Source organism: Adiantum capillus-veneris, chromosome 29 (assembly GCF_014529385.1).
Source record: "Adiantum capillus-veneris isolate H3 chromosome 29, ASM1452938v2, whole genome shotgun sequence".
NCBI classification, from domain to species: Eukaryota; Viridiplantae; Streptophyta; class Polypodiopsida; order Polypodiales; family Pteridaceae; genus Adiantum; species Adiantum capillus-veneris.
In genome coordinates, this window is record NC_140959.1 from 24,570,174 (window position 1) to 24,579,536 (window position 9,363).

General features: G+C 43.4%; 1 pseudogene; it reads left to right on the forward strand.

Annotated features, from left to right (window-relative positions):
• Nucleotides 1-1,603: 1,603 nt before the first annotated feature.
• On the forward strand, nt 1,604-4,851 carry LOC147418914 (uncharacterized; annotated as a pseudogene).
• Nucleotides 4,852-9,363: the final 4,512 nt, after the last annotated feature.

The window sequence follows — 9,363 nt, forward strand, 5'->3', positions numbered from 1 at the left end:
ATTTAAGTTTCAATTTTGACCTTATTCCATCTTGCAAAATTTTATACAATGCCAAATTGACAATCAAATGTTGCTTTGGTCAAACAGAGTTTGGCAGTTAGGTGACATTTGATAGTGAATCTTCAAGAGCTACCTCTTTTAATATTGGGCAATCTCATGATTCTCAATAAATTGCATGATATGGCAAGGCCAATGCTCTATAAAATCTTGACACGGTTGATTTTTTGTTAGTTTGACATATGTGTGTCAACAGGAACCCATGTTAGCCAAGAGCACTCATGCTCCGTTCTCTCTCATCTTTCCAATGGACTTATGCAAAGACCATGCACCCAATGCATTTACATAGATATGGAGTCTTGATCTTGGAATTTTGTAGCTCAATGCAAACCAGGCTTGCCTTAGATGTTTTGCAAATTGGAAAATAACATTGCATCATGGCATGTAAAAAACCAATTTTGCAAACTTCGAGCATTCATGTGCAATTATAAAAGCAACGATCATTCCTACTCTCGTAGATCCATACAGATGAATGGAAATTGCTTAATCTAGTCAGAACCTTGCTATAAAAGAAGCAAACCAAGCTTTAAAAGCTTATGTATACCCCTTGGATGGTAATCATTGCAGAACCGATTCGAAATTGAAATTGAAACTAGAAAATGAGTACCTAGAATCTTGTCAAATGCACCAATACCTTGTATGCAGGGGAAAATAACTTTGAGGGCCTTCGAGGAAAAATAACTTTGAGGGACTTCACCCTCCTTAAGAGTTGCACCTGTCAAATTTGAGCTCAATGGTCCCTTGTCTTGGTGTGTAGTGTTCCCCAAATTATGCCGGAACAGAGTACCCATTGCAACTCTTGTTGGGAGCACTTGCTCACATTAAATGACCTTGTTTGTCTAAGTGGCGCATGCATAAGATCTCAAACAATTACCTGTATAGGCCACTAGAAGCACGAAGCAAACAAAATTTATAACCCCCAAAAAAATCTCATGATAGTTGGGCCGTGTTGGACGTAAGCACTTGTGTCTTGCTTGAATGACAGAGAACTCTCACAGCGCATAGCCATACTTGCTGTATTTTTGAATCCATAAATTGGGTGAGCCGCATTTGAAGAGCCTCAAATCTTGTAAGATAGATTGATGGCCTTGCCGAAAACCATGGTTGTGCTTTGCCGAAGTTGTAAAACTTGTTGCATTGCCCAATCTGCCAACTGTTGCATTTTTTTTGGGAGCCGACGCCATATGTGCATTTTATCCGCAAGTGTATTGCATCTTCACCATGCTGCACTCATCTACACTCACTTAATCACCATGCACGCTATTATCACATTATTGATGCTCTCGATCTTGTTCGAGGAAGATTTGGCCGTTTTGGAGTGCTCGAAGACCAAAGAATTTTAAAGATGATGATGATGTCAAAAGAGAAAGCCGAGCAAAAAGAATTTTGGACAGCTCCCACCAAAAAGGACCCTCGCTAACATTCATTGATAGTGTTAATTTTTGTATACTAATGTTGTATTTTAAAGATGACTTAAATAAAAATAAACCAATAGGTGCCTTTTGTTGGTGACTGCTCGTGGAAGAGAAGAAGGGGAGAGCGGCTGCTAGGGAAGCATGCTGTGAGCATTTGTGAGAGTTTCTTGAGTGCATGCATTGTTTACTGTGTGTGTGTGTGTGTACTTTCCTATTCCAAACCAAGCCAAAGGGGGAGTCCAGGGCTCGGCCCTGTTGAAATCGAAGAAAGAGAAAGAGAGAGAACCTCTCTGAGTGAAATCGAAGAAAGAGAGAGAGAGAGAGAGAGAGGGTTTTCGACCCTGCTGTATGTTGCCTTGAGTCGGAAAGAGAAAAAAGGGGCTCAGCCCTATTGTATGAGAGAATTCGAAGAGAGAGAGAGAGAGAGAGAGAGAGATTGCCTCTCTGCGTGAAATCGAGGGGAGAAACCTTGGGTTGCACCCAAGCGCTCATCTGTGGGCTGCCGTGAGCAAGAGAGAGAGAGAGAGAGTGTTGGAGAGGGCTACCCAGCTGTTGACGAAGAGAACCAGAGAGGGAGGGCGTTCGGCCCTGCTGTAAACGAGAAAGTCGCTCATCTGTGGGCTGCCGAGTGAAGCGACAGAGGGAGAGAACTGCGCTGCAGGACCAAATCGAGAGAGTGAAAGAAGAGGGAGAAAGGCTCTGTCTGCAGATCGAAAGGGGTTTTTTTTAAACCTTGTAATTAAACTATGCATTTTACTTTCTAAACTAACCAAGGGGGGAAGGGCTTCCCATAGGCTAAAGAGAGTGAGAATTTGTCTGAGCGAGTGAGAGAGAGAGAGAGAGAGAGGGAGAGAGAGAACGAGGGAGAGTCAGAGAGAGAATCTTTCTCGCTCTCCGTGCGGGCTAGAAAGAAGAAAAAAAGTGTTATTGGGAGAGAGAGAGAGAGAGAGAGGGCTTTGCATTGAGTACAAACAGGCTTGGGTCCGAGAGGGAGAAAGAGAAGTTGAGAGAGAACGTTAAAATGTCAAAAGCGTGAGTGAGAGAGAGCAAAGTTACATTCAAGCTAAAGGGGAGAGAGTGGCTCACTTTCAAGCGGTGAGAGGTGCTCTCCCACATTTTTTATTTCACTCGCAGATTTCGAGCATTATCACAAAGACGGCCATTGAAGCTTCGACTGTCGTCAAACTGCACAAGCAACGGCGCAACGATCGCCATTAAAGAGAAGATTTCTTGCTTAGCTATTTGCGCACTTCACGCACTGTCATTTTCATATAGCCACTCGTAGCAAACCTCCGTGAAAAGTTGTAATTTAACAAAAATAGTGAATCTTTGTAAAATTTAATCCTCGAGGGTCGTGAGAATCACTCTGAACCTCGGCATCGAGTTTCGACTTTCGACGTAGCGATTTCAAAGATAAGTTTTCTCTCCTTCATTCCATTTTTGGTATAAAAACAAAGCACATATTTGTAAAAACGATTTACGTTCAGACATCATAATATAGACACAATTTGTGTATATTCCTATCGTGTCAGTTCGCAAGCATTCGCTATAACATTTTGTTACAAATCTTCACCATCTTTGTACCTGTGTCGTGTTTGTTATTTGCAAGTGTTTCTATATTCCAACCACTCCAGCGCTCCTTGGCAGTGGACATTTAGCACAATATTTTATCTTGAAGTTCCCTCCATCTTTCTCATTGGGTTTTGGAAGGGGCCCATATTGCACATATCATATATCTTTGTTGGGTATCGGGGGGGGGGGGGGGGTTTCTTGGGTCTTTGTCCTCTTCGCCTTGTCCATCCAGATATTTACCAGACAATGGCACGCCCGGTGGGACCTTGACTTAGTCGAGGTTCCGCGACACGAACCTACTTGGAAGGGGACGTATGCGCAGTGATAAAGAGTGGCGAGAACATCTTAGGGAGAGTGAGCGAGCTAAGAGATATCATAGGAGGGAAAAGGAAAAAGCATTACAAGGGCATTCTAGCCCCGCAACTCCTTCACAACAACAGATTCCAAAAGTATCAACTCCAGTAAGGAAAGGTCCGTCGGGTACGTCATTTTCTGTCCATATTCCCATCATGGCCCAACCCTTTGCAATCCAGTCACCTCTAGTGTTACCAGCTAATCTCGCTCGCCCTGATGCACCGCTCATTCCACTCCCGACATTTCATGGGTCGCCCTTGGAAGATCCTACTGCCCATGTAAACAATTTTAAAATTGCTTGTTTGACATCACATATTGTCGAGGAGGGACATGTAATGACTTATTTTAGCACCACACTAAAAGGAGAAGCTTCGAATTGGTTTTCCAAGCAGCAAGCAAATTCTATTCCTAGTTTTGCCGATTTTGAGCAAAAATTCGTAGCCGCTTTTCGCAAACCTCCAAATTTTTTTTCATTTTTTGAGCAGTTACGCTCCTTTAAGCAAAATTATCCGCATGAAAGCATTGAGCAAGCCGCCACCAGGTTCAAGAATTTTCTTGACCATTATACTCCCACTTTTAACATTGATCCGCTTACGATCATGGAATCATTTCTTAGAGGATTGCATCCTAGTATTCAAATTTTAGTGAGAGCTCAGGCTCCACAAGATTTAAATACTGCTATTACGTCTGCTGTTAATGTGGAGAGTTCCTACAAGTGCGCTTATGAACCGCAACTAGTTGCGACACCATCTCCATCGTATTACCCATGGCTAACACCACACTCTCTACCCATGTCCACTCCGGGTTTATCCTTACCAGCCCCATCTTATATACCCCAATTACAATCGACACCACCTCTACAATTACCACCTCTTACCCCACTCCAACTTCAAGCTACACCATCGCCTCTTTCACTCCTAGCACCCACACTTGTTATAGACACTTCCTCTTCATCCACCTCTCCACATCTCCCAGCACTAGTTTCTCACGCTCCCCAACCTTTTGTGACTTATCCTCAATCTAATTCGACCACTGCACCTTCCATGCATCACAAGGGTGGGGATGGTTATGAGAGCACTGCATCTAGTATTGGGGACTTGAAAGACATGATGACTAATTACATGAACCAGCTAAATGAAAACATGAAATCTGTGACTCTAGATGTGAACTTTTTGAAGCGCCAACAAAATTTGTTGTCCGCTCACCGCCCTGAGCCTAATCCCACTAAGATTGTGTGTCGTGCTTGTGGCGTACCCGGCCATCTCTCCAAAGATTGTCCCACAGTCATCTGCACTTATGAGCGATGTTTGGGAAAGGGACATACTGAAGAAAATTGCTATACCAAGATGCGCCACATGATGAATAACAATTCTACAATACCACTGCCAGGCCCCATGAACCATCGTAGCGGGAATGAGAGGCCCCTAGGCCCTAGTTGGACACTTTTACAAAGAGGGTCTCCTAGTTCTCCAACCATGGCTTCTTCTAGTTTGGCACCCACAACAACCAATAATCCATCAGTTAATATGATTGAATTTGTTGCATTGCATGTGCATGCCATTACACGAAAGGGAAAAGAGAAAATTGTAGAGGAGGAGAGAGACCCTACACCCGATGTTGCTACCCTCCCACCCACCCGTGTAGCTGTTGATCATGTTCCCAACCCTTTGCCCCAACCTCATCATGTTCGTATTCACCCTACTCCAAGTAAGTTATTCCCTCCTATACCTTCTTTCGACCTTGTTGCTGCTCTTAATCGAGTGGAGTTTACCATGTCCCTACCACAATACCTTCTCACTTCTCCTTCTAGCCATGCCCTTTTGAGAAGGTACTGCAGAGATTTGGGTTCTTCAAAGAGGGTGAGTCCTATTCTTCCTGCTGTTCAGAAGGTGGATTCCCTTCTAGTTGAGCGAGAGTGTCCCCGAGTGGAGTGCATGATCCACCAACTTGTGATCCCACATACTATAGTTGATGGCGGGTCGGGCGTCAATGTGTTGAGTTACACAACCTTTTCCAAGCTTGGGTTATCTTTTAATGGGGCATGTTACTGGGTTATGCATGGGCGATCACCGTTCTGTGAGTGCTGAGGGTTTCATCCAGGGTTTGCCCATTACTGTGGCAGGCCAAACTGTGGAGATTGATTGTTATGTTTTGCGGCTTAGTCCGGGACCTGGGCAGTACCAACTTCTTTTGGGGAGACCTTGGATATGGCAGACCGATTACGTCATTGATATCCCTAGAGGACAGTTGTTGTTGGGTTGGGGATCTTCACGGATAGTTCTGCCAGCTTACCCTTCTTTATTACGAGTCCTCGATTTCCTTCAGAAATTGAGAGTGATGCTGATGATGACCGCAGTTCTACTTCTTCTTGTACACCTAGTTCTTATTTTATTTACCCTGATGCTATTGAGATTACCCTGGATGAAAATGTGGAGACTCCACCTCTGGCTAGAGAGGAAGACACTATGAGGGTTCCTATAAAAGGGGAGGACAAAGTGGTGCTTTTGGGCGCTTCTTTAGAGTCACCATTAAGAGAGGAGGTTATTTGTTTATTCCAAGAGTACCATGACATTTTTGCATGGGATTACACGGAGTTGAAAGGTTTCCCACCCGAGTTAGTTGTGCATCGCATCCCACTTAAGCCTGGTGTTGTCCCTATACGTCAACGTCAATGTCGGTTACCGGAGCATTATAGAGAAGGGGTTTACATGGAGATAAAAAAACTTTTAGAGGCTGGGTTAATCTTTCCCGTGGATAACACTGAGTGGTTTTCCCCTATTGTTGTTGTACCCAAGAAAAAACTTTTAGAGGCTGGGTTAATCTTTCCCGTGGATAACACTGAGTGGGTTTCCCCTATTGTTGTTGTACCCAAGAAAAACAAACAGCTTCGTATATGTGTTGATTATAAACAACTTAATAAGGCTACTATCAAAGACTACTACCCTTTGCCTTTTATTGATCAGATTTTAGATGCTTTAGCTGGAAGGGAGATTTATGGATTTATGGATGGGTTCTCAGGATACAACCAGATGGCTGTAGCTGATGAAGATAAGCTTAAAACCACTTTTACCACCATCTTTGGGACATTTGCATATCATGTCATGCCATTTGGGTTATGCAATGTTGGGGCATCTTATCAAAAGTATAAGCATGAGAGTAATCTTGATGACCTTATAGACTTTCTCAAAATATTTATGGATGACATAGGCGTGGGGACCACTCGAGCGAACTTTCTTAAAGCCCTCCACTATGTGTTTCAAAAGTGTCGAGAGAAGTCCATTGCATTGAATGCTCGCAAGTGTGTGTTTGGAGTTTCATATGGCATTTTATTGGGACACCTTATTAGTGCACATGGGATAGCTATGGACCCTACAAAGGTTGACGCCCTCCTTGCATTTCCTGCACCTACCACTGTTCGTCAGGTTAGGGGTTTTCTTGGGGCTGCTAAGCATTATAGCCGCTTTATTAAAGATATGGCTCATCTTATTTTACCACTCAATACCCTTTGAGGTTTGAGCAAAAGTTTATTTGGGGGACACCTCAAGAGACCTCTTTTTCTTCCCTTAAAAGTGCATTTACTAAGGCCCTATTCTTAAGCCACCAGATGCTTCCAAACCTTTTCATTTATTTTCCGCTTGCTCACATTCAGTTTTATCTAGTTGCATTGCTCAACTTTATGATAAAAAAATGCATCCCGTTGCATATTATAGTCGCAAACTTAAAGACGCAGAGACACGCTACACTTGGGTAGAACAAGCTTGTTTAGCTATTGCTGAGAGTGCTATGAAGTTTCGCACATATTTATCCATGCAGCACTCCATTATATATGTGACAAAGGACTCATTACGACTTATGATGAATAAGTTGGAGCCCCCTGAACGTATCATGCGATGGCTTGTTGAGTTGCAAACCTTTGATTATGTACTTAAATCCAAACCTCCCGCATTGCAAAAGCTTGAGGATTGCTTGGCTGATGTGTCGCTGTGTGCTGATGAACCTCTCGTGCCTGAACCTAATTTGTTTCGCATTGAGCCTTCTCGGGAGTGGTATGACCAAATTGCTCATTATTTGTCTACCCTAGAATTTCCCCCAGACATGAGTAAGGCTGCTAAGAAAAGATTAGTTACCCATGCACAAAAATTTTCCATTATTGATGAGTCTTTATATCAAAAGGGGTTTGAGGGCATTTATCGCCGTTGTGTTGCACAGGAAGAGATCCCTCATATTCTAAAAGAATGTCATGATAGTGCATGTGGGGGACATTTTGCAGGGAAGTTGACTGCATTGAAGATTTTGAGAGCTGGGTACTGGTGGCCTAGTGTGTTTAAGGACTCCTTTGAGTGGTGTAAGAGGTGCGATGTTTGCCAGAGAGCCACCCGCCTTGAGAATCGTTTGCGCCCTAACAATCCTATTATGGCCACATTACCATTTGAGAAGTGGGGCATTGACTATGTTAGGCCTATCACTCCTACATCTAAGCATGGGAAATCCTTCATCATTGTTGCAACTGATTACTTGACAAAGTGGTCTGAGGCTAGAGCGGTGAGGAATGATGACGCACGCACTACTGCTTCATTCTTGATTGAGCATGTTATTTGCCGTTTTGGGGCACCAGCAGAACTTGTATCCGATAGGGGGACACATTTTTTAAATGATGTTCTCGAAGATCTCACTTCTTATTTTAACATTAGAAATGATAAAACCACCCCGTACAAGCCTTCTACCAATGGGCAAGTTGAGAGCACTAATAAGACCCTAGTCACTATTTTGAGGAAAACAGTGGATATGAACAAGCGGGATTGGGATGAGATACTACCAGCGGCTGTGTGGGCATATAACACTACTTTTAAGGAGGCCACATGTTTCACTCCTTTCTCTGTAGTCTATGGTCAAGAGTGTGTGCTACCAATTGAGCACGAACTTGCCACTTTGCGGTTTATGCATGCACATTCCTTGCCTTTAGAAGAGAGTTTGAAAGAGAGGTTGGGGACATTAGAGCACCTAGATGAGTGGAGAGGTTGAGGGCCTATTTACACCAAGAGGTAGCAAAGAAGCGTCAAACAAAACAAAGAGCAAAGAAGGCTAAAACCTACAACTTTGAGGATGGGCAATTAGTTCTCTTATATGATGCACGCCATGAGTTATTCCCCGGGAAGTTGAGCCATGTGTGGTCCGGTCCTTATCGTATTGTGAAGGTCTTTCCTAGGAACAAAGCCCAACTTGCAGAAATGGATGGGACATGGTTTTCCACCAAAACCAATTTTGATAAAATTAAACCTTATTGGATGTGATCTTGTTCCTTGTTGCAGATGATGGTGATGAGTCTTCTCTTTGGTCTCTCTACTTTGATGGAGCTTTCCGCGGTGAAGAGAAGGTTGGAAGTTGTGGTATCGTCATATACCCACCCGAGGGGGATGCTATTTGCTTGGGGGTGCTTTTGGGCAATCATTTGAGTAATAATATTGCAGAGTATCAAGCACTTTTAATTGGATTGAGAGCACTACTTCTTTTGGGAGCAGCTGATGTTCATATTTATGGAGATTCACAACTAGTGGTACACCAATTTCATGGCCATGCCCGCACCCTTCACCCTTTGATGCACTACTATAGCCTTATAGCCCGTGACCTTTTCACCCATTTTACCTCTCCCACCCTTACCTTTTTGCCTCGTCAAGAGAATCGTGTTGCTGATTCCCTCGCGCTGATGGCCCTATCTGGATCTTTAACCCAAAATTTTGACACTTCCTTGGTGACAGCCTCGTCCATCCATGATGACCCTTGGGATATGTTTCAAAATTTTAAATGCTTGGGATTAGAGGGTTTAACTAGTCATCTTAGGAGTTTGCAAACCACCCACCCTACCACATTTGATTCCCTCATCTTATCCATGACTCGTAGACTTATACACCTTTCTGATACCACTTTTCTCACTATTGACCCGTGCCATTTGATTATGATTCTGTAG